At 33.3% G+C, this 9,429-nt stretch overlaps 1 protein-coding gene across 2 annotated transcripts in view; it reads left to right on the top strand.

The window, feature by feature from the left end:
• LOC142225647 (dipeptidyl peptidase 4) overlaps positions 1 to 9,429 on the top strand; it is a 156,835-nt gene that overhangs the window by 125,828 nt on the left and 21,578 nt on the right. The window lies entirely within an intron of this gene.

Genomic DNA, 9,429 nt, shown 5'->3' with positions numbered 1-9,429 from the left:
CTTAAAAATGGGTATCTTTTCATGAAAGAAGGCTACGGTCAATTCTAAAAAATTCTTAAAATTAATGAAATAGTCTTTAAATTTGTGGAGTTTTTGTATCTTGACCACAAACCAAAATAGCGTTCAAAAATAGAAGAGGTTTTTCAACATTTTATTTTAAAAACGTATACATAGAATAATTTCTACTTAAAGTCGAGTCTGAATTTGGAAATTTAAGTTGTCGTTAGCACGTTTTTAAAGCACTGTGATAGCTCATGAAGAAAAAGCTGAAAAAAACGAATATATAAATTCAAATTTGACTCGGAATCAATACCAAAATCATTAGTGTACAAAATCTTTGGAACCAAACATAGAAATAATTAAGGAAATAAAGTTTTGAATGTGGTATTATTTTTTTAACATCAAAAAATGCAATGAAAAAATTCGTAGTGATAGGATCAAAACAAATCTGCTATATATTAATGGAATGGATTTACATTTACGAAAATTGGACAACAATAGGTTTGTATGGGAATTTTCCGAATAAAAGTTATTCAATATAAACTTGCAAGACAGTTAGAATGGGTTTTATTCTCTTGGGTAAAATTAGGAGAAGTGTACACGTTCACGAATTTATCATTAATTCAGTTAAAACGAAATATATTGATATTTTCTAATGCAGTTCTATGTGACATTATGCAATATATCGCACATTGGACTTGTTGATGATTAACCAGCTGGCAATTGCAAGTTTACTGGGAAAAATGTTTTTACTAGGAAATATAAACGAAGGACTTCCAGTAAAAATTTGTGATAGTAATCAAAATGTATCGAGCACGCAAACAGAGCTAATATGACTTAAATTTTCTTACAGTCTCACAGAAATTGAATTAAAATGAATACAATTAAAATAATATGCATTTTAAGTGAAATAAAGCCTTTAAGTTTGTTAAATTTCAACCAAAAATGTGACTTTTGATACAAAAAATTTTAGCTTTTTTTCTAGCTATTTTTAAAATTTTTAGCTTTTTTTGGGTAGTTTTTTGGACAAATCTAGCGGTTTTTTGTGAAACAATTCTGGCAACGCTGGTTCCGATATAAACAAAATGTGTTTCGGACACAATCTCTAAACACAATATATTTAAGTGCAAACATGTAATGTTCCTAAACTAACACTAAATGTTTGGGACACATATGTTAATATGTTAGAATATATTATGTTTGGGGCATGAATATTTTATAAAAATAATATGTGTGAATGTAAACATATATAAATTTACAAATTTCGAGTAAACATATATATGTTGTGATATTTTATTCAGAGAGCGACAGAGAGAAAGAGAGAGTATAGAGAAAGAAATAGAGATGGACGGGAGGGTTGACGAAAGGTATCAACATAACACAGCAAGAGAATCAAAACAATTTCTGTGAAACCGCTTGTATGTTCTTTCGGAAAACTGTTTTATGATAAGGCCAAAAATTTTATATGCTTAAGTCTAAATATTAAAATTAAATAAATTTTAATATTAGAATGAGTATTCGGCGTAAAGAGAATAGACATACGGAACCAAGAGAATAGACATTTGAAAAAAAAAAACAGCGTGTGTTTTCGTCTTGAGAGCAGCATTTTATGTATGTGTGGACATGTGTTTTGTTTATCATTTTGGCATTATGGGCACAATTTTTTTTGTTGGTTCGTTAAAAGAAATCGGAACGTATGTTAACCACTGCTCCACGTGGCCAACAAATGTATGTTTCTGTTAAATAATGTTATGTTTGCATGGGCTAGTGGGCGCTGCAAACTATGCTATATAAATGGCTTACAAATTGCATGGTTCGCGGTTCGATTCTCCGTCCAGGCGAGAGGTAAAATTTAAAAAATTATAAAATTGAATAATTTCTTCAACATTATTTGTATTACAGAAAAAGGTGCAAAGAACTAAAAATTTCGTGGAAGTGAAACTTATGTGAGGGAATGAGCACAATCTTCTTGGGGAGAATATTCTTCCAAGCATATAATATTTTTGGGCTCAAAATGCTTCCAAACATATAATATGTTCACATAAAACAAACATAATAATCTTTCGGCAATATCCACTAATATATGTGCTTCCTGCAAAATATGTTTGGAACATATGTTAGAGAAGCGATTTTTTTTAGGGTGTACGAACGTTGTTTTTAGCATAGAACAGTCATTGTTTTTTCCTTGACAAAAAGTCGATAAACTTCTCAATGAAAACACGAACCCTAACCGCAAAATTCATTCCAAAACAACTACACCATTACTTGAGTATACACCGTTTTCCATTGTGGACCAATTTGCATATTTCAGTTGAGTTTACATAGTTGAATTGAGATTAACTTCTTCTTTGATTTTATTGTCGGCCACAGGCACCACATCGGAACAAGTGCATTCCAAATGAAATGCATTGAAGTCACCTGTAACATAATAGCCATTAAAATGAAGGGATTTGAACAAGTTAACTGCTATTCCCTCTGTGTGTGCCTGTGAAAGAGTGTTTTGTGCAATTACCTGCAGTTCTAAATTTATTCTGTATAATTTTTACCCAACAGAACAAATAGAAGCAACTATAAATGTTAATTATAAATTGGAGTAGAAAGGATAGGTAAAGTGAAGTGGATCCAGGTTAGAGAATATTCAAAATGTAAAACACTAGTAATTACTAGATAGAACTTAATTAAAGTCCATGCTATACTTACAAAACAACTTTGCCCGGCTTTGCACTTTTGATTGTGGTATTGATTCCGAGCCAAAAAAGCGGGTTATTCAAGTACACAGATAAAAGGAAAGTAAGGAAAGTCTAAAGTAGGGCGGGGCCGACTATATTATACCCTGCACCACTTTGTAGATCTAAATTTTCGATACCATATCACATCCGTCAAATGTGTTGGGGGCTATATATAAAGGTTTGTCCCAAATACATACATGTAAATATCACTACACGCACAGAAAAAACATGTTTGGACATGATTGCCGCATCCATTTAATGCTTATTTAGAGTACGTAAATGTCGCGAAAACCATGTATTTTGTCTTTGTAAAAATAATTTTCGAGCGGAGAAAAATATATGTTGGCAATAAACATTTAAATGGTTCTCAAATGCCGCAAACATGTTCTATTATTTAAATGATAGAATTTGAGGCCATTATATGGTCAGGGAAATCATGTACCTGACCATTCAATTTTTTTACTTTTTTGAAGAGCAAAAAGTATTTTTATAGTTTACGTATAGACATGCCTACAACCATTACATGGCCATAAAGACCATGTACATTGTTTTCGTGACCATTTAATTTTTTTGCAGCGACAAGAATTTTATAAAAACATTGAGCAGGTACACACGATTTTCATTTTTCGCCTCAGTCGTGTGTTGATTGTTTCTTGGAATGGACGGAGGTTACGGAATTATTGTGTTTTGTGTTAATTATTTATTCAGAAATGGCACGTGGTTTTATGTGAATACAAAAAAGGAAAGTGTAATTGAAACAAATGTACCTGGTTTTTGTTCTCCATTTTGCCATATGGTATAATTTATTTTTATTTGCAGTTATATGATGTCTGTGTTTGTACATTTGATGGGCACGAAATAAATATGGAATGATTTCTTATTGTTGAAATTGAACCAAACTAGAGTGTGTAAAAATATGTGATGTTTGCTTGCACGACATTATAAATACAAATAAATAACTGAATTAGTTTATAAATAAATAAAAACAAATAAATAGAGTTGATTTTGTGTTTTCTTTTCTAAAGTGGCGTCCTTTTTTCAACGACGAAAAAAGTTTTTTCATAAAAATCAAAACATTTTAGATTGTGACCATGTTCTTTTAACTAGAAGAAAAACATTTTTGACGAATAACATAACATTTTAGATCGTGACCATTGTCTTTTAATGGAAACAAAATTATTTTTATCAATATAATAACATTTTAGATGAGGACAATTGTATTTTTCTTAGAACCATGTTCACTGAGCCAACATGGTTGCAGGTTAAAATGTTACATGGTCGCCGCAAAAATAGCTGCTATCATATTATTTTGCTCTTCGAATATGATTGTGACAATCATGTTTCTTCTCTGCGTGTAGATCTGGACAGAATTTGATAGACTTCTACAAAATCTATAGACTCAAAATTTAAGTTGGCTAATGCACTAGGGTGGAACACAATGTTATTAAAAAACAAGTAAGGAAAGTCTAAAGTCGGGCGGGGCCGACTATATTATATATCACATCCGTCAAATATGTTGGGGGCTATATATAAAGGTTTGTCCCAAATACATACATTTAAATATCACTCGATCTGAACAGAATTTGATAGACTTCTACAAAATCTATAGACTCAAAATTTAAGTCGGCTAATTCACTAGGGTGGAACACAATTTTAGTAAAAAAATATGGGAAACGTTTAAATCTGAAGCAATTTTAAGGAAACTTCGAAAAAGTTTATTTATGATTTATCGCTCGATATACATGTATTAGAAGCTTAGGAAAATTAGAGTCATTTTTACAACTTTTCGACTAAGCAGTGGCGATTTTACAAGGAAAATGTTGGTATTTTGACCATTTTTGTCGAAATCAGAAAAACATATATATGGGAGCTATATCTAAATCTGAACCGATTTCAACCAAATTTAGCACGCATAGCAACAATGCTTATTCTACTCCCTGTAGAAAATTTCAACTAAATCGGAGTTAAAAATTGGCCTCTGTGGTCATATGAGTGTAAATCGGGCGAAAGATATATATGGGAGCTATATCTAAATCTGAACCAATTTCAACCAAATTTGGCACGCATAGCTACAATGCTAATTCTACTCCCTGTGCAAAATTTCAACTAAATCGGAGCAAAAAATTGGCCTCTATGGTCAAATGAGTGTAAATCGGCCGAAAGCTATATATGGGAGCTATATCTAAATCTGAACCGATTTCAACCAAATTTGACACGCATAGCAATAATGCTAATTCTACTCCCTGTGCAAAATTTCAACTAAATCGGAGTTAAAAATTGGCCTCTGTGGTCATATGAGTGTAAATCGGGCGAAAGCTATATATGGGAGATATATCTAAATCTAAACCAATTTCAACCAAATTTGGCACGCATAGCTACAATGCTAATTCTACTCCCTGTGCAAAATTTCAACTAAATCGGAGCAAAAAATTGGCCTCTATGGTCAAATGAGTGTAAGTCGGCCGAAAGCTATATATGGGAGCTATATCTAAATCTGAACCGATTTCAACCAAATTTGGCACGCATAGCTACAATGCTAATTCTACTCCCTGTGCAAAATTTCAACCAAATTGGGGTAAAACTCTGGCTTCTGGGACCGTATTAGTCCATATCGGGCGAAAGATATATATGGGAGCTATATCTAAATCTGAACCGATTTCAATAAAATTTGGCACACTTGACTACAGTACTAATTTTTCTTCTTGTGCAAAATTTTAAGCAAATTAGGTTAAAATTCTGGCTTCTGGGGCCATATAAGTCTATATCGGGCGAAATATATATATATATGGGAGCTATATCTAAATCTGAACCGATTTCTTTCAAAATCAATAGGGATCTATTCTGAGCCAAAACACATACTTGTGCCAAATTTGAAGTCGATTGGACTAAAACTACGACCTAGACTTTGATTACAAAAATGTGTTCACGGACAGACGGACATCGCTATATCGACTCAAGAGTCCACCCTGAGCATTTTTGCCAAAGACACCATGTGTCTATCTCGTCTCCTTCTGGGTGTTGCAAACATATGCACTAACTTATAATACCCTGTTCCACAGTGTGGAGCAGGGTATAAATATGGGAAACATTTAAATCTGAAGCAATTTTAAGGAAACTTCGCAAAAGTTTATTTATGATTTATCGCTCGATATATATGGATCAGAAGTTTAGGAAAATTAGAGTCATTTCTGTGCAAAATTTCAACTAAATCTAAGCAAAAAATTGGCCTCTGTGGTCATATGAGTATAAATCTGGCGAAAGATATATATGGGAGCTATGTCCAAATCTGAACCGATTTCAATAAAATTTGGCACACTTGACTACACTACTAACTGTACTCCTAGTGAGAAATTTCAACCAAATTGAGGTAAAACTCTGGCTTCTGGGACCGTATTAGTCCATATCGGGCGAAATATATATATATATATATGGGAGATATATCTAAATGTGAACCGATTTCCGATTTCAAAATCGATAGGGTTCTATTCTGAGCCAAAACACATACTTGTGCCAAATTTGAAGTCGATTGGACTTAAACTGCGACCTAGACTTTGATTACAAAAATGTGTTCACGGACAGACGGACATGGCTATATCGACTCAGGAGCCCACCCTGAGCATTTTTGCCAAAGACACCATGTGTCTATCTCGTCTCCTTCTGGGTGTTGCAAACATATGCACTAACTTATAATACACTGTTCCACAGTGTGGCGCAGGGTATAAATATCATGAAAATTTTTCGAAATACAATTTTTATTGAGTTATGAAAAATATTCATTGAATATTTAATTGATGTAACAATTTTTTTAATTGAAACAATGAATTGGATCAATCAATTTTTTAATTGACTTTGGTGATTGATACTAAAGGGTGATTCTTTTGAGGTTAGGATTTTCATGCATTAGTATTTGACAGATCACGTGGGATTTCAGACATGGTGTCAAAGAGAAAGATGCTCAGTATGCTTTGACATTTCATCATGAATAGACTTACTAACGAGCAACGCTTGCAAATCATTGAATTTTATTACCAAAATCAGTGGCAGAAAATCCGCTTTTTTATCGACAAATTTTGTTCAGCGATGAGGCTCATTTCTGGTTGAATGGCTACGTAAATAAGCAAAATTGCCGCATTTGGAGTGAAGAGCAACCAGAAGCCGTTCAAGAACTGCCCATGCATCCCGAAAAATGCACTGTTTGGTGTGGTTTGTACGCTGGTGGAATCATTGGACCGTATTTTTTCAAAGATGCTGTTGGACGCAACGTTACGGTGAATGGCGATCGCTATCGTTCGATGCTAACAAACTTTTTGTTGCCAAAAATGGAAGAACTGAACTTGGTTGACATGTGGTTTCAACAAGATGGCGCTACATGCCACACAGCTCGCGATTCTATGGCCATTTTGAGGGAAAACTTCGGAGAACAATTCATCTCAAGAAATGGACCGGTAAGTTGGCCACCAAGATCATGCGATTTGACGCCTTTAGACTATTTTTTGTGGGGCTACGTCAAGTCTAAAGTCTACAGAAATAAGCCAGCAACTATTCCAGCTTTGGAAGACAACATTTCCGAAGAAATTCGGGCTATTCCGGCCGAAATGCTCGAAAAAGTTGCCCAAAATTGGACTTTCCGAATGGACCACCTAAGACGCAGCCGCGGTCAACATTTAAATGAAATTATCTTCAAAAAGTAAATGTCATGGACCAATCTAACGTTTCAAATAAAGAACCGATGAGATTTTGCAAATTTTATGCGTTTTTTTTTTTAAAAAAGTTATCAAGCTCTTAACAAATCACCCTTTATCAATACTATGATTGAAGATATTTCAATTAAATATTAATTTGATCAATTAATATCGCGATTGAAGAATACATTGAAGACATCATTTTCTTTAAATAACTAGAAGCCACATTTTATTTCATTCGTTCTTTCATTTTTTTTCTTCATGTGCTATCAAAATGCTTTAAAAAGGTGTTAACGACAACTTAAATTTCCAAATTCTGACTCGACTTGAAGTAAAAATGTTGCTATGTTTCAAGCAAAAATAAAAAAACGTGTCTGAATAAAGCGTTTTGCTTTGTAGTGAAGATACCAAAAGTAATCAAACTGAAAGATGGTTTCATTAATTTTCAGAATTATAAAAGCCAAGTTGACCGTAGTCAAACAAAATTTTCTTTCATGTAAAGATACCCAGTCTTAAGTCACTTAATTATAAGGACAACGTTTTCATTGAAAAGTTTATCGATTTTCGGACAAGGAAAAAAACTTTATACCAGAGCAAAATTCGCATTCGGATTTTAAAGACATGAAATCTTTGGCCTCACGACAACAGTTATTCAGTGTAGTGATTCGGATATAACATTCCTTTTGAACATAGGAACTCTTTGTTTCGAATCGTTCCTCCGTACCAAAAATTCGTACCACTTTCAATGTTTTCATCGCTGTCCGTAGTTTTGGGCAATTTCGTTCACCAAAAAGGATTGGTATTTTTCGTTTCATTTCGTCAGAGGAACTAGTTCCTTTATATCGGTTCTTCGTTTCATTTAGTTCTTTTCAGCAATGTCAATCATTCAGCTGTTGACTGTTTTTCACAACCTAACAACACACAGAAAAAATTGGCACCAAAATGTTGCCAATTAAAATTTTAATTGAATTTTCAAAAATATTCATTTAAAAAACAAAGATCATTTCTCATTTGCTTTTCGCTGTAAGGAAGTCTATTTGGAAGAAAAGTATAAACTTTTTGTGATAAACGTTTATTCTTTTCCAGGATGTAAAAACAATTTCATAACTATATATACTAACTCAAAAAACAATCTTTTCTGGCTAATTGCATTTTCCCTCACATCTTTCTCACTTACACGAGGTTTTTTTGTTCTTAGCACCTTTTTCTATAATACAAACAATGTAGAAGAAATTATTCGATTTTATAAATTTTTTAAATCTTACCTTACGCCTGGACGAAGAATCGAACCGCGGACCATGCAATTTTTAAGCCAACACACTATCCTCTGGGGTACGTAGCTGTTATTGCCATCAATAGACAATTATCGTTATAAGTTATATTTATATAGCATAGTTTGTGGCGCCCACGAGCCCATTAAACAAATTTTATTTAACAGAAACATACATTTAGTTGGGCACCGTGGAGCTTGGTTGGTACGTCTGCCTTGCATACCAAGGGTCCTGGGTTCGATCCCTGCTTCGACCAACACCAAAAAGTTTTTTCTTTACATATATTCCAGATATGTTTGGAAGATTCCGAAAAGATGTTCAGTATTACATACTACTATATTAAATTTTTACTATGAAAGAGTAAAATGTGTCTTATTAACGACTTAAAGTCAGAAAATGACAGTGCTTGATATGAACGAAATGGACTGTGTTGTTGGTTCAAAAATAAAAATTTTGTAACAAACCAATTATTTTGGTGATAAAAGTTTAAAATTTTCGAAGAAATTCAAAAAACTAGAACAAAAGAAAAACGTTTTCGGTACACGTTTTCCAAACGTTCTTTTTTTCTTTGCGTGTATAAAGAAATTTTTATCGTTTAAGAAAAGACCACTTGGCATTTAAAGGACCCAGCAAAAAAAGTGTCGCCAAAAAAGTTCTTTTTGGATCCGGAAGTGGTGCAAAATTGACGCAGAAGCGATGAATTTAACATGGGCTTGTCATAGGACGGAAGTCCTCCATTTCAACAGC

This window comes from Haematobia irritans, chromosome 2 (genome assembly GCF_050003625.1).
Source record: "Haematobia irritans isolate KBUSLIRL chromosome 2, ASM5000362v1, whole genome shotgun sequence".
Classification (NCBI taxonomy): Eukaryota; Metazoa; Arthropoda; class Insecta; order Diptera; family Muscidae; genus Haematobia; species Haematobia irritans.
This window is presented reverse-complemented; position numbering and strand designations above follow the sequence as displayed.